This window comes from Citrus sinensis, mitochondrion (genome assembly GCF_022201045.2).
Source record: "Citrus sinensis mitochondrion, complete genome".
NCBI lineage: Eukaryota > Viridiplantae > Streptophyta > Magnoliopsida > Sapindales > Rutaceae > Citrus > Citrus sinensis.
This window is the reverse complement of record NC_037463.1, coordinates 502,716-522,500: the sequence shown is the minus strand read 5'-3', so window position 1 is coordinate 522,500 and position 19,785 is coordinate 502,716. Positions and strand designations below refer to the sequence as shown.

Sequence of the window (19,785 nt, the reverse complement as noted above, 5' to 3'; positions counted from 1 at the left end):
TAGTCGTCTTGGTATTGGATTAGCTCTTCTGTTACCAGAAACTAAAAATAGGTAAGTCCTAGGTTCGCTATCTGGTGGCGAAGAAGAGCGTTCTGTGCCTCAAGTTCCGCCATTCGGTTTTCCAGCCTGACGTACTCTTGGAACTGAGCCAACCCCTCCAGCCGGGGAGCCAACTCGGTCTGTTGTCGTTCCCAAACGATCCGAAACGCATCCGACTGGAGAACATCCCAATAGAACCGAGACTGCGCCCCGTCGGCGTAAAACGACATAAGTAGCTCTGAGAGGCGGGGCTGGTTAAAGTCCATACCCATTAGTTCAAAGTATGTCCGAATAACCAAATCCACATCTCGTGGTGGTATATATAGAATCGAAGGTGCATCTTGATAGAAGAGACATTGGTACTGATTGATTATTAAATTCTGTATCCAGGAGCAGCACTCGATCTTTAAAATGGAGTGCAGGAACACCTCCCTTTGGCCGGCAGGACAAGAGATTAACCCTTCTGTTACAAAACGGAGCCATTCAACATCCTGCCCTGGCTGCATTAGGAAATATTGGAGAAACTCACGGTCTACAGGAAATTGGGACAACGCAACGGGAATGTAGGTCAAAATAGCTTCCATCACTTACACTTAACACTTTTTTCGATCTTCAAAGAAGACTGACTCCTCCTACTCCTCCTTCTCTTATCCTCTATATAGCTCGTCGTTGGTCCTTATACACTTATCGATGACTGCCCGCTGATGGCTCAATCATCTACTTACGTAATTTCCAAATCCACTTTGTTAGCAGACAATCTTGGGAACTACTATGGACACAAAATAGTCTTCATTTCTATTTTTTAGATCTTTTTTTACGAAATTTTAAGCCGCCAAAATAAGCCTATTCCCCGCCACTCTACCAAGGAAAGCTAAGTCCAACTACGATGTGTTAAGCATATTGACCTCAATCCCAACTCTCTTATCTGGTGCAGAACCAGCCCTAGAGCTATTGCCAGATTTCATCTCAAATCGAGCTGCAGTTCTTCTTTCAAAAAGGGATTCCGCTCTATCAATTCCGTACCTCTTATCTACGATAGCAGCAAACGGAACTTCTTCAACAAGAGAAAAGATCATATCGGCAACAGCAAATAAAGTCTGACCGGAAGCCAGTCTCGGCTTAGCTGCATTATCTTCCTACTCATACTATACTCTATTATGACCTGAGGCCTCGAAGTCACTTCTAGCTTCTTTCTTGCCCGGCAAAGGGATATCAAGATTCACGTGCAAAGGGATGAGCGTGAGTCCGACGGTTCCTTAGTATGAATCTTTCTATGCAGAGACCAAGTCTATCAAATCAGCTCTCTCAGTGTGATGGGACTACTATAGCGAGTGATCGGATGCTTCCCCTTTTTGCTTTTTGTTTTTGTTCCCCTAACTATTTCCTTTTCTGGATTCAATCAAATCTGCGAGGAATGTTCATAGGAAACCATCGGATTGCGAACACCCGAGAGCGAAAGACGGATTAAGATTAAGCTTAAGGAGAAGCTTTACGGCGATGAAATCTTCAAAGAATAAAGAATTCTGACCGAGTTCTTTCATTGCTCTGATTGCATGTGAAGAAAAAACAGAGACTGCCGGAATGGAATATCGTATTAGTGTAGTAGAATATCTAAAGCTCTTTGGAAGAAGCCAAGAAAGGAGTTTCAAATAAAAAAAAGTAAAAGTAAAGGAAGTCGAATACAAGAGAGAGCATACACCAAGCCAGGTAACCAGGACGAGGAAGGAAAAGAAATATTGTCTAAGATGAGGACGGGTTTACTTGGGCGAGCTAGAATATATGAACGAACGTCCTGCGGTTCTAAGTCCGGGCCGGGCCCTGCATTAGAAATAAGAAGATAAGTTTCTCACTATATAACCGCATGGGCTCTTTCAACCAAAACGCTCAAGAACCGAGAGCAGGGACGGCCGGAGGGAGTAGGAAAGGAACGATATAGGCATCCATCTCCGACCCTGAAGGTGCGCCTACTATATATAGATATAGCTCGAGGGAACTTCTCGCATTCGATTAGAGCTCAGAAGAATCTTAGTTCCTTTCTATCTCTATCCTTCTTATCCAACTTATCCAAAGGCGAACATCACTTGTCTATCAAGGATAGCCATTTCCTTGGCTCTAAGGCTGGAGCGATGCTTTCTTAGTTGTAGCTTACCGTTCGAACGTGATTATGGAATGAAAGATGGAAGGACATCACTTGGTTGGGCTTCGATAGGTGGAAAGGGGATCGCCCGAGAAAGCATTGGATCTAGCAGTCAAAGGTTCGAATCCGTCATTGGCCTGTCTAGATGCGGAAGGCCAAGGGCTGGCAAAGTGGAATTCTTTACTCCTCGGCTCACTGCGTTAAGTATTAGGCTTTCTGCTTCTTGACTTCTTGACTGACTTCTTTTTTTTAAGGGCTATTGACTTCATTTTAGGTGTTTAAAGAAGGTATATGCAAGTAATACTCATTAGGGCTCCCGCAACATTGACAGAATGTTAAGGGCTACCTACCTCTTCTGATTCACCACCTGGATGCAATAAAAGAGGCCTTGAAAACAGAATCAAAAACCTAACAGAATTCTATTCACCAGAAGAAGGGAGCTCACTCGGGGAGGGAGCGAACCTGTCCTCTGGCAAGGGAAGTACTCTATGGGGAATACATGACTAAAGAGCGACCACTGCTTTAGCCCGTCCCGGAGGGATGCAGCTCCTTCAGCCATAAATTATAACTACAACTGCAGCTAAGCAACATACCGTCTAGCACCGAAGCATAAAATGAAAATATACAGGTGTAGCGAAGAAAGCCTTGGGGAAGGCTTTCTAGCGGCTAAGGGTTTGAAAAGGAATCTCCGTCCCGGCGGAAGCGCTCAAGGTGCGTAGCCTTCGACAGCAATAATTGTGAGGTCACCTCTACTGTCCCCGAACACACAGGTTATCGCTCCGGAATTCTTTCTGAAGAAAAGTAGTTCTTCTATTCTCAGGCAACTCTACTAAGCCCTTTCGGTCCCTATCCCGCAGGCCCGTCTTCTTAGTAGCCTGTGACCTTCAAAGCTTGCTCAATGATCCATCCCTTTCCCTTCATATTCTTTGGAAACGAATTCCCCTACCCCGGCAACTCACTCTTTTCCATCATAAAAAGAAAAAGAATTTCCCTTGCTTGGTAGTAGCATAGGTGGACCCTCGGGCAGTTAGTTCAGGGCGTAGGGATCACTGTCTCACTTTGGTACCCGAAAGCTTTCTATGCCCAAAGTTAATAGTTTCAAAGCGCTGTTTAGTGACTTTCATGTCTTCTGCTAGTTTAGAAAGATTCAGACAGTCCTTTTATGCCTTCTTTTCGTTTTCCTTCCCTCAATTCTAGAATGCGTAGTAGCTCTAGTAAGTCCGTAGCTGCATCTACCTGAATCGGGAAACCTACCCAGAAACTTCCCCCTTTTTATACACCGGCCGGTCCGGTAACAAAGCCTGTAAACCAAAAGTGGGAAGCCAACCTACCAAGGTGTGAATGTTTTATCCATGAATTATTTACTAAAGTCAAATCCTCAGAAATAGTTCTATCCGATAGGCTAATTGCAGTCTTTTAGGTGATAGCAGAGCTCTTCCGTGGGGAAGTACCTACCCATATTGAATAGAAGACTCGCACCTTAGCTATTCTATGTGATCTTCCTTGAGCTGGCTGGTTATGGCGACCTATGCCACTCTTGCCTGCCCTATTGGCTTCCTATCCCCTACTATTACTATCGCCAGCCTGGAAAGAAAGGGAGGGCATCAACTAACCTACCAGAAATGTTTGCCCAAAGTCCAATACAAAGAATGGATCCTGCTGAAGCCATCTCCGACTTCGATTTCTTTTTTTGGGGGAATTGTGACCTAATGCAAAAGCAAAGTTTAAGAGAAAGGATTTTGTTCGCGCCAATTCGGCTATCTTCGATCAAAGTCTGTTCATTACATACGAAATTTTTTATTTTTATTAAAGTATTTACCTTTAGCTTTAGTTGACTCTTTTGAATGGCAAGTAGTATTGGTTAGTTTAGGCAATCCGACCTACTGTCCCGGGGCAGGATGCGCTTACTTTCTTTCTTATAAAAAGAGTCCGGAGTAGTTAAAATCGAATAAAACTCTTATAGGCACACGAGAGATAGGACGGATTCCTGTAAGTAAGAAGTTGCGTATAAGCCTTTTCAGGCCTAGGTCGGGCTTTTGACTTTAAATACCTATCTATTCCAGTGCAGTGAGGAAGGCATAGGTATGGCTTCCGAATAGGTCTATCGAGCTATGCCTTTATTGCTTATTTCTTTCCTTATTTCTACCTTACAGCGGTATAGCTACTTTAACTACATAACTCCCTTTTACTTTAAGTACTTTAAGCACAGGTACGCGGTCTTCAATTCACAAAGGTTAGAACTAATATAGCACGGGTACAGGGAAATAAGGACAATGGAAGAGGCGAAGAAAAGAAAGAAGCGCTCTAGCTCTCACTTGAAATACAGGCTTGACGGAGTTAAGCTCGGCCAACGGGATCAAAGATGCTCTTATTTCGCCAAGTCCATAAGTACCATAAGGCATATACAAATAGGATTGACCACACCTGATTTCATGCAACTGTGGCTTTTCATGAATGTTTTCATTTTCCCGAAGGGGGGATTGTTGCCAAAGTCTAGGTCTTTAGTTCCCAGGTAAGAGTCCTGACAGCGTGAGGAATGATTCTGACAGCGGCAAATGGCTGAAAACTGGCTATTTTAAGGTTTGAGGAAAAAAGGCTTATCCATTCCAGAAAGAGTAGTGGCACAAACTCAACAGCGATGACAAGTCCAGTCAGAATGAGAAGAAGAAGGCAGTCGACCACAAGCCGACCATTAGTCAAGAGGGACCGAAACAAAAGGAATTCATTTTTTTCATCTCAACTACCCAGGTGCCGCCTCATCTGCCGTCCGAGAAAGAAGGACAACACGACGAAGGTAGCCTACCCCGCTTTTGCTTTTGACCGACCAGCCCTCCTTGCCAAAACCCAAAGAATCGAGGTCCTCAGTCGAGTTAGCATCAACTACGAGAGTTTCCATTTCATAGTTTCAAAAGACCAAGGCCAGTGCCATAAAATCCCTACAGAGGTTTTGGTTTTGACATCTCTCGGCAACTTTGCAGCCGGCTAGCCGTCCTCTTCAGCCGCTCGCTAGAAGAATACATTGTGCATCTTAATCCGAAGGGCGCTTGTTCAATACCGAGAAGGACATGGCCTCCCCCTTCTTATGGCTAGACTCTAAGCCCGATGCAGGATGAGATAGACTTGTCTCTCTATCTTCTTCCGCCAAGAAGGGCCTGAGCGAACCGTACCGAGCAGCCTACCGATCCAGTTTTCTTTCTAGACTTTGTCCTATTCTTTTATCGTAAAACCTGGCTATTGCCATATACCTCCTCCTTCGCTTCGGGTAGTAGAATATGAAGTTCTATTAATTCCTCTGACTACAAAAATTCCATAAACCCCATGTTTTTTGATGCTGTGTCAAGAGAGTCGTTTCCGCAAGATATTCCATAGGTGGATTTAAGCAAAAGATCCGCAATATGGCTTTAGCCGAAAGACGAAGGGAGTTGAGCCACGGGCACTGCAGCAGCTCTCTCTCCTAACAGCTAGTAGGCCAAGACGGAACGGGGAAAGTGGGGTATAGGCTGTTGACTTAGCTCCCCTTGATAGAAGTAGGCAACCTCAAGTCAAGCAAGCCCTAGTTTGGCTAGTAGAAGGAGTAAATGTCAAGTCAAGCCGTAGTGCGACACTAGCTAACCACAAAAAAAGAAGAGAAGGGCTCCACGCAGTGGAATTAATGGAAGAATCCGATGACTCCTCCTTCTATCTACGTATGAGTCCCTCCCGATATCGAGTCAACCCCGTTCACTCCGACAATCAAGGTGTCAAGTCTGAAAGCGGCAAGAAGAAGAGGGAAAGGATTGAAAACCTCGCTCTATCTATATGAGAGATTTAACAGTAACAGAGGTTTCTTAAAACACCTGGCGGGACCTTTCGCCTTGACCGGATCACATAGCGTTAGTGGAGTGGTAAACTCTAACGGCGTACCTTCCTTTCCACAACCTATCTTAGCAACTTCTTTCCACTTCCGCGGAGTCTAAAGCGAACTGAAACATCTGAGTAATGTAATAGAACTACTACCATATTTCTTAAGTCTCCTTAGCGAACTGCCGAACAATCTCAGTCATATATATATAAAGGGATAACCACTACTAGATCTCTCATTAAAGTTAGTAGTAAGATAAGAGAGTGGAGCCTGTCCCGCCGTTTCGGTAACGAAAACTATAGGAGGCTGTATTGAACAAACATATTTTGTGGACGAAAGAAGCGAAGCACCGGAGTCTCGATTTTCTAGCCCCTTTACTAGGTTTAGGTTGGGCGAACAAATCCTTCAAGTGGAGATCTTGATTCAAGTCTCGGAGGATTGGAACTAGAAATGAAAACGGATCCATTATTTAAAAGTTTATCTCCGGTTGGATGAATCCCTCTAAGGAAGTCAAAAAAGAAACCACATGAGCTAAATCTTTCTTGTTCCTGGAGCTATAGCTCCATTAGATAAGGCCCTATCATCCACTACTTTTATAGGAGTAGGGGACTTTCCCGACCAGCCTAACTAATCGGGTAAAATGGTTGGGGGAGACAGATCATCTTTCATTCAAGCGGATTTCACACTTGCTTTCAGAGGTCGAAGGGAAAGTGGATGATAAAGATAGGAAAGTTAGACAGCTAATGAGGCTAGGAAACTACTTATACTTATAATAGAGAGGCAGCAGACTGATGCCAATAGTCTTCTTACTTGACTACCAATATGATAACCGGGATCAAGAGAGACTGCTGAACTCTCTTCTCTTATAGGGCTAGGCCTCCTAGACCTGCCACCCTCTCACGCGCAATAAGCCAAAGAAAATAGGCTTTCACCCGATAAAAAAAAAGTAGATTTGATGTCAGCTCCCCCAATTTTCCCCTTCTTGCCTACCCGAATCTTTCATTCTCTTTCCGCGATTGGACTTTTAAGATGGAGTTTCTCTTTGCTTTGCAGACTGAGACTACCCCAATCAACCAGACAACCAAGACTTTGCTAACCTTCCAATTCAACTCAACTATCTTCTATCTCTTAGCGCTTTTTCTCTTCCTTGTCTTCTACGACCTCAGGATAGTTCTTTTCTTCTGCTTTTCCCTGCCTGGAGTCAGTAATCCAATCCTGGCAAAGAATACCCCTTCTCTCCTTTACTAATGAGACCTAAGCCTTTTGTTTTCACTTTCAAGCAACCCCCTTATATAGATAAGGCCCGCCATCCTTTATCTTGTTTAATCTCCGCATTCTTATCCTTTCTTTAAGCTGGCTGGTTTTCATATTCAAAAAGTGAAAGCGCTTGCTTGCCTGCGTGCTTTCAAGAGGGCTTATCTAAAATGAAAGAAAGATGATTAGGCTTCTTTAGCAGCTCTTAACCTAAGGCGCCAGCTATTATTCTCATCCGGGGGTTTAGTTTGAAGTGCAGTTCCGGGCGTCCTGTTTATGGGCCGGGAGCTCTTAGACCACAGATAGATAGGCGCTAGCTACCCTCTGGTCGGTACAAGAGCGTTCGTAAGTGCATCTATCGTAGAGAAACAGAAAAAGACGGAAAGCAAGTTCAGTCGTAGTTTTTGGGGCGTACCCACCACTCTCTTTGCTCTTTGAAACCTACCTGGCGTTGCTCCTTTCTCAACCTGGCGATCAAGAAGGGAAGGCAGCTTAGTGAGGGCTAGGTGAGACTCGCTACGTGAGATCGACTGTATAGGTGGGCAAGGATAGTCGACTTTAGCAAGTAGGCTAGTTATTCCACCCGTGATTTTGGGCTAAGGAATTAGAGGCGTATAAGCCATGTATAGGAGTCCGCCTAATCTTTCGTACGACCTAGATGACCACATATTCCTGTTGGAAGTTATGCGGGACCACTCATAGAAAGATTTCGATTCGGGTAGAGCTCATGGCTGGTTGAAGAACGCAGCGGGAAATTCAATTGCAGCCCTGCTTGATCGCTAACGTCGACCAGATTCCTATCAAAGAAAAGCATTTGACTAGCCAGACGACGAAAGGAACTTCTCTTTCTATCAGCTCAGGGGAGATCCAATTTCGACTTGAGATGTTCCGGGGGATGAGACTTTCCTTTCTTGACCCGCTGAAAAGAAGCAGGGAGGGAAAGGGCTTCTCTTTCTATAGGAATATAGACCTGTCTTATTTCCACTCCTTTCCTTTAAGTGATCTTATTTCGGGGATTGATCGGTCTGCGCTTATTTACACCTGCATCCAGCGGAACGGAATAGAAGAAGCATTCTCAAAAAAAAGGTCTTTCTAAATTCCTATTCTAAATAGGTCATGCTACATATCTTATCTGCATAACTTTGCTCTATGGAAAAAGGCCAGGAACGAAGTAAGGAAGACGGAAAGGTTTATGAAATGCTCGACCGATAGGAAAAGAGCGTAGTGTACGAAGCGAGAGGGTTAGTAGAGTGAGGGAGGGGTCGATGCAATTGAGATAGTGCTCCACTGTTCATCTATTTCTCTCTCTACAAGAGAAACGGAAGTCAAGCTTGAATAAGAGAGGGGAATCTGATCTTGAAAAGAGGGATTTGAACTCCAAAAAAGAGAGATGTTCAGACGAGATGCCCGTACTAATATATCAGTGCGGCTAAGAAGAAGAAGAGATTAGGGTCAGCTTCATGTCATCTATCCAAATCTGTTGCCGGAAAAGATCCATCTTCGTCTCTTCTTGCCCTTGGGGCACTTCACCCGAGCTAATCAGTCTTGGCTGGGTCTCCCATTAGAAATAAGGGGACAGGGATCTTTTTTCAACCAAAAGTGAGTGCACATCGGTACGTTTAGAACCCCCTCGAAACAAGTATTCCATTCCCATCCTCGGTCGAGTACTAAAGTCCTTACGTACGAGCATCTTCGTTCCTCTAATCAGGAAAAAATGGATTAGGGGAATAGGACGCCAAAAAGAGAGATTTTCACACTCCAAAAGATAGGAAAGATGACGAACTGCCGGAGAAAGCACTGTTCTTAAGAGGATGGGAAACGAGCTCCATACATATACATGGAGCTAGAGCTCTATACTTTTCTTGAGTAAAGAGATGGGAACGAGTCAAGAAAACGAGTTATATGCGGAGATCTCGAAAGGGAATGAGTGACTCGAGGGTAGAATAGAATATAGTATGACAACGTAACCATTAGCATAGATAGAGGAGTTCCTGATCCCAGTACTAGGGCGAAGGTGGCCAATGGCATAACTGCTTCTTTCTCTTTTTACGGGTAGAATCCAATATTGTTGAAGAAGCCCATGTAGGTTTGTCAGGAAAACCCTGAAAGATTCTCTTCTCTTGAGTCGAATGCACAGTCCAGGGGGGTCTTTGGCCGAGCAAAAAGAAAGGGGTGAACCGCCCAACGGCTGGATAAGGGATGCTTGCAGGTGTGCGCACTCTCGGAATTAGGGTCGAAAGAAGAAGTCACATGATCTCACTGAATCAGTGGTTAATCGGCAGATTGATCGCGAACTCGGAATCGAAGAATGAAATCCCATTTGGTTTGGTTGCTAGCGAGTGAGGGAATCCCTAATGTCTAAACATTCATAGTGCTAACAACCGATATTGCGACAGCTTACTATGTCCTCTGAAAATGAGTTAGAATGAGATCAGAATCGCCTATTAAAAAACCAGGGCAAGAGGAAAAACCGTAATAGAAAAGCCCTTCTTCACTAAGAAATTCACCGCATGCGAGCTCAACTACACTGCATTAGAGAAGACTTGTGCTGCTCTGGTTTGTTTGGGTAAGGCAGAAGTTGAGGCTGGCTCACCCAATCTTAAGCATGAATCCGCTGAAGTACCCGAGAAGCCCCTATTATCCAATAGGATGGCGAAGTGCTTGTTGATGTTGTCAGAGTTCGAGATTAGATAAAATATATAGATATATATACTCCATCATGGACAAGTCATAGCTGACCAGCTGGCGAACTGCCCAGTAGAGTCTAAGGAAAATGGGGATGCTGAGTTTCCTTATGGATCCGTAATGGGGATAGATGATGAATCAGAGAGAGAGGGGAATTGTATTTTGATGGTGTGCCGCCAGGAGTATTTTCTTTTTTTCGGATGGGATAAACACACCGATCGCTATGAAGCTGGAGTAGTTCTTTTTTTCCCTTTCGCTGGTTGGAGTTGACTAATCCTCCGCTCAATAACCAAGAGCCTATCTTCCTAGTCCCTTTGTCTGAGCACAGCTTACTTTACTCTCCTCTACACCCAAGGGAGGAGGGGGTACATAAGAAGAGAAGGATTTTTCCTTAGGAGTCTAATTCAATTCAAAGATGCATCGTTTAGTTGACAAGGCGGATCTAGTTAAGCTTAAGGAAGAGTCATCAATGATTCTCCTTTCCTATCCTAAATTGAATTGGTGTTTAATCGACTCTTTTCATTCCCTGTGGTAGTTTGGATTTTTCTTTCCTCAGGTATTGGAGTTCCTGGCCTCGGCTCATTCCTTTCCTTTCCTGTTATCCGACTTGAATGTAAAGGTAGGACTGGATATCCTACTTACAACCCTACTCTGGGCAGATTGTTAGGATTGCAGGCCTTCCCGCGGCTAATCTTTTCACTTCTTCACCTTGTTGACATCTGAGATTGAAGATGATGTCAACAGTTAGCCAAGAAGGTTTATGGCAAACTGGAAGGAGGGATAAATGATCTACCTTAGGTAATGCTCTGCTTTCAGTGGGAACCGGTGGAGATTGAGGTGAAGGTCTTGTAGTCTCCGGATTGCTTGGAGGAGAGCTAGTAGATCAGACACCTTCGCCAAGCCTGAAGAAAGGAGCAACTTAGATACCTCTTTGTTCACTATATTCCTGGTTTGCTAAAAGGGTCCTTGGGCCCAATCAATCTCTATACTCTTGATGCAATGGACTCCCCAAAGCCACTAAACCGCTCTCTTCCACCCGATTTGAACTGAACTGTTAGTGCGGCCTCGCCGTTTTCGAGTAATAATCTGACGCCAGCTAGGTTCAGGATGAGTTAGAATCGTCACTTACTCTTTATGATTCCCATTCTTTTTGCCTCCTCTATTTGTATAAGAAATTGGTGGAGTTTCATTTCTTCTTCTTCACCCGGTATTCTATTAGTGTCTTCAAACTCCCCGTCTCGCCGAGAGGCTTGTTGTGGTCCTTATTGACCTTACTTCCGCTACCTGACCTTAAGCATGGAACCCTACAGAAGGGTGAGCCTGTCCCCTAACAACCCTTATCTCTCTTCTTACTTATGCGTTGGTGCATTCACTGAAGCAGCCGAAGAAAGAGGATAAGAATCTGGTGCATCCCCATCTGCTGCATCAAAAGCCGATTCATCAACTGAAGCATAAACAGAGGCATAAAAGGAAGAAGTTTTATACATACGCAGAAGCTAGAACGCGAGAAGGTGGCATATAACTCATCGTATTGAGATTAGTAACTCTTTCTTCAGAGGGAGGTTTGAACAACCAACCTGAGCCTTTTCCTCCTGTGTGGTGTTGGAGGTTGTTTCGGAGGTATACGACCAACCTATGGCAGTTGAGGGACGCGGTTCACCAATAATGTATGTGCCTGCCAGACAATATTCGTCATATTCTGATAGATATTCTCGATCGATTTATTTGGACCGAGCCCCCTTTCTCCAAAAAACAACAAGCAGCCTCTTAGGCAATCCCCTCCCCCGAGGTAGCTGCTTGCCGATGGCATTGAGATAGATCGGTGGTTGACTTACTGGTTGGTGACTCCCACTGCCCCTTCTATCCCGTACTAACAGCCTTCTCTCACAAAAGATCGATCGAAGGCCCAGGAAAGCGAGTGCCACGAATTCCGTTGCCAGTCAAGAGTTGTCTGCTCCGGGTAGGGCTCGCTCCGGGAAAGCATTGGTCGGAGGGTTCTTCGCATTGCATTGAGTGAGGGTAGCTTCAGAGACTCATTCATTTTCATTCAGACACTCAATGGAAGCTGTTTGTTGTTCTAACGAATGGGGTTGACACTTGAACTATAGACAACAGCTCACCTGATCAATGAATTATCTTCCTTCAGCAGTAGAGTAGGCAGTACCAGTGCTTTTCTCAGATAGTCAAACAAGGGAGGGAATAAAGAGGTGATAACTGATGACTTGTCTAGTCGATCTCTATAAACAAAAAGGCATGGGCAAAAACCCGCATCATATGCTGTAGACCATGGGGCACCCCTCACTAAAGCCCTCGGATTTGGCAAATGCAGCCATAGCCGCCTTACTGGCACTTCCGAGAAGTCTACCGCATTTCATGCTAGCAACCAAGTGTCAGCGTCTCATTCTGACATATATTCTAAATAAAATAATCGACTTAGGGTATGGGTTCCGAAGAGGTCTTCTCCTTTCGCAGTTTGGTGCTCTTCCGATCCGAGGAGCTCAGGGCTCTAAGCTAAGTACTCTCGCTTCGTACCAATATATATTCATTCTCGTTACGAAAAGATATAAAAAAGGGGGTTGGACCAAGACATATTGGGAAAGAAAGTGGCTTGTGTTCCCGGGATAGAGCATGAAAGATGTTCAAAATTATAAGTATCCATCCCCCACGTTCCGATATGCATTGGGAAGGATTTGATACAACGTATGGTTCTTTGAGGTATGTCCCCCACGCCTTCAAGCCATGATCAAAGGTGAGGAAACAAAGTCCTTTCCCCTGACGGAACCTAAAAGTCAAAGTGCCCAGCCAAGAGGCTAATCAGCTGTGTAAAGGCTAGTGGTACGGTTAGCGGGCGGGAAGGCTTTTTTATCACTGAAAGCACCGTACCCTATACAACCCCCAACCCCCCAGCATAACCTTATTTATACCATTCCAACCCCGAAAGGGGAAAGAGCAAGAACAGCACTTGTTGTATCGTTCGCCCTTTACGGCCAGTAAACCCCTCACTTACTTGCTTAGCTCCGCTCGGACCCTTTCTAGTGCTAGTAGCAGTAGTAGTCTAAGTTCTTTCTTTGCAAGAATAGGGCGTGAAATAGGAATTTTCCAATAGGTTGTCACCAGTCGATATCCCGCTTCTCTTGGAGGAAGAACGAAGTAATTTCGTATATAAAAATGTGGACTGAAGAGTTGGGATTGAGGTCAATATGCTTAACACATCGTAGTTGGACAGCTTCTCGAAGGAGTCAAAGTCTCTTAGGTGTCGGCATCACACATATAGCATGTGTGCCGTGAGTGAGAGGTCAATCACTCTCAGTTCTTCTTTCGAAATTCTCGAACATGATGAAGAGCTCTTATCGGCTTGAGCTTTCTTTTCAAGCTGAGTAGAAATATCGTAAGAAAGAGAAGCAAAAGAATGTTACGCCCAAACAATCCCATGTCTTTCTTGGTTGGATAAACCCAACCGGCCATTTCCGACAAGTCTCTTTGCTGTTTTAGCGGAGCGGAATTCTTTTTGTCATAAAAAAATGAAAAAAGCAATCCTCAAAACCCTCAATCATCAACTTCTGCAGGTAATCGAGACTTCGGGGAATGATGAATTAAAAACAGAACTTCTTCCTTTTATAAAAAGGAGTCTCGATTCAACGGTAATTAATTTATTACAAAAATAAAATATAGCGGTACCCCAGCAATTTCCTGTCCCCGACATTACTCAAACCTTTTTCGAGGATGCGGGTGGCATTAGCTCACAATTTGGTTTTGGTGTTTCAATAATGCGGGATCTGGTCCTAACTCCAACGAATACTTCCTTCTTTATGGAGGAAGTAGTCAACTTTATAAATCTCATAAATGGAGTCCCGCTTTAAATCAGATCTCTATTTTGGTACAACGAGAAGGAGTTTACTATGGTCAGTGCAGTGAGATTTGTGGAACGAATTATGCCTTTACGCGTTCGCCCGGTAAGAATGTGGATTTCATAGTTGCTATTGAGAGCAGGCTTTCGATTCTATTTGTTTCATTTTTGGAAAATAGAGCAAAAGTTTTCTAATTACTCTTATTTGTATTTTGATCGGGGAACGAAGTGGATTGGTACGCTCTCTAAGGGAGGAGACAGGAGCTCCAGCCTAGAGACGGTCCTTAGGCCGGACAGAGGTCTGAGGAAAGCCCCGGAAAGGAGGGCTTCACCTTTTTCTCTTCTGTAGCCTTCTAAGGCGAGGCCACCCTATATCTATTCAGGTCAGGGGTGGAGGAGGAGAGCGGGTATGAGTGCTCCTTCTACCCCTTCTCTGACGAAAGACCTAGGTTGATTGATGCCGTGGATGGTCTAAACTCTGGTTTCCATTTGCTAACAGTGATATAATGTCCCATAATGAATTACCCATACCCAAGGCCCCCCTCAAGTACATGCAGAAAATCCTTCTTCGATTAGTCCCTCAGCAGATAGAACCCAGGTCAAGGTCCAGCATTTCGAAGCCATTTTCCAATTTCCACAGGTCTCTTAGACCTTGGTCCAGTCTTTTGTATCCCACCGATTTTCCTAGTACTTTCACGATCAAAGCCCTCCGCCACGGCTTCCAAAGATCCTTTCTTTCGCTCAAGGGAATAAGGACTTTAGGGTAGATGCTGTTTTGCCCAGATAAAGTTCCCTCTGATCCCCTTTCCATATCCTCAACAACAAACGCATCAAATTCATCTTCCTTATCTGCCCCATCATAGATGTGTGGTTTGGCTTTCCCCTGTTCCACCGTCTCTTTGAAGAACCTAGAATCCCAGACTGGAGCAGGTGTGTACGTTTGTTGGAATGTAAAGTCAGCCTAGCCTAGCAGAGAGAGAGCGTTGGATTGGGTTCTTCCTGCTTTCAGGAAAGTTAGGCATATTTTTATGTTAAAGTTATCCCATGGGTGTCCGCTCTGATCTTCCTAAACTCTGACGCTAAAGCCCTTCTATAGGTTCTCCTCCAGAACTCGGAGGTTCTCAGGCCTCGGACGTACTTTCCATTGGAGAGGAAGCGAGTTAGCAAGTTAAAGAAAAGAATGAGAATCCAAGTTTTTCATGCCGGGTAGAGGAGCGAAAGTAAGCCTACAACTAGGCAGCCGATAGCTAGGACCGACAGTAGCAGTAAGACTGCCAACCATTAGCAAGGCAAGTTAACTTGAAGCAAGAACTCTTAGGCAAGGAGGGGCGTAGCCTCTTTCGAGATTCTAAGAATAGCGTCTAAAAAGAGTAGTCAGAGGCAATTCGCTAATATGGAGCTGTTTATATCGGCTTTCTTTCCTCCAGCATGAAACGGGGTTGAGCGATGCGCATTCCTTTACGCATTCCGCTGACCTTTCCATTACCGTGGGAAAGCCTCACTCTCGGTGAAACGGATAACAAACTGAATAAGCCGATGCGAGTCTAACAGTTCTACCAGTAAAGAAGGAAGGGGAAGAAGCAGGCAGGGATAGATAGAATTTGGTAAGGGAAAAAAAAGGGCTTTGTTGGAATAATGGTATCGATTGGAATTTGATACATTGCGGTCGGTAACCTTGGTGAATTAGGTGAAGGTACGGAAAGAGAGGGATTCGAACCCTCGGTAAACAAAAGCCTACATAGCAGTTCCAATGCTACGCCTTGAACCACTCGGCCATCTCTCCTGCATAATCTTATGATTATGACCCAGAACCCGCGAGTGAATAGCGAGTCATTCATATTCTTGCAGTAAAGGTACGACCAACCCATTATAAACTTTTTTTCAAAGCGAGGAAAAAAAACAATTATTATTTTTTTTTAAGAACTATTTCTATTCATGTTTGTCAAGACGACGATCCCGTCATATTATGATATTTATATTATTATATTTATACCGGATTAAATCAATGAATTGGAACGAATCAACTGATCGGTCTATTTTTTTTAGACTATGGTTAATGGATACCTTTAGATCATAATTATTAAAAAAAATTCCATTTCTATACGAATTCTAAAATTCCTTTCCAGTTTTAGATCGCTCAACAACAACCCCTTAACCCGTAAATCTATTACAAATTCATAAATCATCCCAGGGATTTTTAGATTTGATTTTCTAGTGTATAAGCGTATACCCGCTATGCACAAAACACAAGAGGGTTATTCTATTTTCATCATAGAACGATTATTCGATTCTTTTTCTTCTTTGGGTCATAATTTAAGAATAAGAAAAACTTATAGAATTCTCCTAATCCGCAGGAGAAATTCTTTGATTCTTCAACTTCGATCAAATCGGAATAGGAATAGTTCCTTTCATTCTCTACTACATTTGGATGAAATCTAATCGTATTAAAATATTTCTTCTTTTTTTTTCGACTCCTGTCAAAACAAAAAGAAAAAATTGGAGTAGAAGGTCATATCTTTTTTTTTTTTAATGAAGTCTTATTTTTATTTTATTTTATTTCGTACTGTATAATTCCTTTGTTTGTGGGATCATTTTATCACGAGGAGGTAATGAAAAGAATTATCGAATGGATTTCTACCTATGCCTAGATCGCGGATAAATGGAAATTTTATTGATAAGACCTTTTTCAATTGTAGCCAATATCTTATTACGAAAAATTCCGACAACTTCAGGAGAAAAAGAGGCCTATTACAGAAATAGAAATGGTGTGATTTGATTCTTTTTTTATTTACCGCTTTAGGTCTTATGAAAAAGACAGGGATAGAAAAGAACGAAAAAAGATTATTGAAAAAATCTACGCTTGTTGAAGGTGAAGTTATAGAGAATTCCTTCTGTCGTCTATCCCCGATTAATGCATCCTCAGATGCTTCAATTGTCGATTCTAGTATTGAGCGAAAGGTTACACTTATGGGTTCGTTCTGTATTGCGGGTCAACCCTACTACACTAGTACCAATAGGCGGCATAGGGGAAGAGTCTCTACGCCTATATCTCCAGGTGACAAGCTATCCGCCCCTACTCCTATAAAATAAAGGTAGGCTGCCCTGACGACCGACGCTCTACCTCGGGCTTTTGTTCTTGGTCGGAATCTCATTTCCTGGAGGGCTAAGAAGCAGCCCCTTACTCACCTCTTAATTTATAAAAAAGCCCTATTAGTAAAGCTTTGAAGCAAGCTGCTATAAGTAGCGCGCTAGCGCTTTCTTAATATAATAAAAAGTAAAGGCTCTTCTCATCGAGAGTAGGGTTTTTTCAGGTACAAAAAGGGAAAAGCAATGCTTGCTTTTTCTTCTGACTTTCCGTTTTTCAACAGCAATTACACATTCCCTCGGCCTCTGATTACAGTCGAAGCGCCATTGCCCATATATGAAGAACCTAGTTCTTCAATCATATTTGCACCAAAATCTTCCGAAAGGAAGAAAATATGATGCGAGAACCCGATCCACCAACTATCTGAAATGTTGGCAAACAGGGCCATAGTAGTGACCAACACCACCCTTTCCTGATCATCATAGCTTTTTCCCTTCTTTTATGGGCACTCAAAACTCAAGTGACCTTTCTTCTACCAACACTCTATGTTTTTCAGGTCCTTCTGCATTTGTGTTTATTCTTCTTTTGAAACATATTCTTTTCTTTTGCGCAGCATTAGTCTTTTCAGACTGCCGTTCAAATCTCTTTTCAGCTTCTGCCTAAAGAAAATCGTCAGATCAATTAAAGGAGGAGTTTCACGGGAGAGGGTGGTTGTTAAAGACTCAAACGACTTCAGCAGACTTCCCGGTCACTGATCACGATCAGTCATTTTGACTCTCACTGCTACAAATTCTTTGAAAATATTCTCCATCTTGTCTAAGTGCTGAGACACGCTCGTCCCCTCTTGCATCTTGCTTGGAAAAAAGCGTTGCCGAAGAAACTTCATGTTTACCATTGTCACTGACTCATACATTCTCTGTGGAGTCTCCCAGATTTCTCATGCAGACTCAATGTCTCCCACTGAAACTAGTACCTTATCCTTGACCACCATTAGCACAGCTTCGAAGAACTTTTTTTTTACTGTCTACAACTATAGATGCTGTTCATATGCTTTCTTTTGTTGTTTGGCTACAACAAAACAAAACATCACTTGATTGAAGAAGCCATTAGCGCCAGATCTGCGGGCTTCTCTTTTCTCAAGAATAAGAATTAAAAAAAAAGATCCCGTTCTTTGAGAAGCAACTGCATTCTCCTCTTCCAAACATCTACATTTATAGGTTCAATTTTGCGATGCTTGACAATCGTATGGCGTTAATGCAGTAATCATATCAGCAACCATAGATCCAGAAGATTGTATCACTACCATATCTGCACAACCTGGGCTCTCATACCAGATGATAACAATCTTTAGCTGAAAGAAAGAAAAAATTGTTAGGAATGCGCAGAGCTGAGACCTGCTGTTGTTGAGTGGCAGCAAATGAGAAAGACATCTAGTTTTTTTATTTTATGAAATAGAAAACTAGAAATATAGTTTTAATAAAAAAGTAAAGTTTTCAATATGAAAATAGAAAACTCTTTGAGATCACTCCACTCTCTCTAGACAACGGATTTCTTCGACGTGTGTATCCTACTCTCATCTCAAAACCCAACCTCAGAAAAACTGCAGGCTTTCCGTTTGTGCCCTTTGATTGAGTCCTTTTAAAAGACCCAACAGATCCCCCAAGGGGCGTGTCTAACTACTTCATAGATAGCATCCACAAGACACTGAATTAGCCTAGAAATGGATGCATCTTCTTGCTATCTCTCACCGACCTTTCGGTCCCCGGTTTCACTGGAAAATTGGAAGGTCACAAACCGCCCTTTACAGTTGCAAATGTGAAACGGTGCTAAAGCAGGACCCGTGACTATGAAAAATGACTGCTCAATCGAGACTTGAGTCACCTTGGAGTAAGTCAAGCCACATACTCAACAACGTCTCTGTCTGAACTGTAGAATTACTAAATCGAAACACACTAGAATAACTTCAAACACTGGATCTGCAGATCTACGTGTATTCCAAAATTCTGGTCTTCTTCAATCATGTTCTCAAACCAATCAGGGAACTTCCAAAGACCAAACGATTTAATCCCCAAACTCTTTCTGGCAGAACCCTCCGAATTTTTAGAGAAAAACCACGCTAAATTTTTTCGAGATTTTGAAACTTATTGTTTCAAAGCGGCGAAACCTCGAGATACTTTTCACTTGTCTTCGCGAGTCTGAGACCTTACTTCTTCGACTACTCGACTTTTGCTGCAAGTCCTTATCTCGACAAAATCTCCTTAAAGTCTCCTCTATCTCAGAGTCTATTCTAAAATAAAAAAGAATCCACCAATAGCCCTATAATGGATTGAGTTACATAGTGCCACCCAGGTTTTGAACCCACTTTTTAGAAGTTCATATGCACGCATGCATGTGTCATCACCTCATTGGTCGGAGGTCCAAGGGGTCCATAAAAAAAAATCTTCTTCTTTTTTTTATATTTATATTAGTATTAGAAATTTTATTTATATTAGAAGTTTTTCTTAGAAGAGAGAAAGAGTAGAAACAAAGGGTACGCTCTCTAGAAGATTTGCTCGGGGCTGTTCACTTTCACTTGGTCGCCTGGTATCTTGCTTTGCTTGCGGGGGCAGGAGTGGAAACGCCTGAGAGAGCGCTTCGCGAAAGAATCGTGTGGCGCGGTGAAAGGGTTCCCGTTGGGGTTTCCGGCCCCCCGGGTCTTCACCTAATTGTGGAAGAAGGGAGGAGAGTTGAGTATCAACTCTCTCTCTCGCGCCTTCCTTCTCTTCAGCTTGTTCCTGTTCGTCTATTCGGGACGGGGCAGGCAGCCCACATACATGAAGAGAAAAAGAGAGGGGGTCGAAGAAGTGGAAGCAACCGATGCTTTGGTCATTCAGTTGACTCCTTGCTGTCATGCTGGC

At 43.3% G+C, this 19,785-nt stretch overlaps 1 non-coding gene across 1 annotated transcript; it reads right to left on the bottom strand.

The window, feature by feature from the left end:
- Positions 1–15,499: 15,499 nt before the first annotated feature.
- On the bottom strand, positions 15,500–15,586 carry tRNA-Ser. Its single transcript has one exon. It is a non-coding gene; the product is annotated as a tRNA-Ser (tRNA).
- Between the last annotated feature and the right edge of the window lie 4,199 nt (positions 15,587–19,785).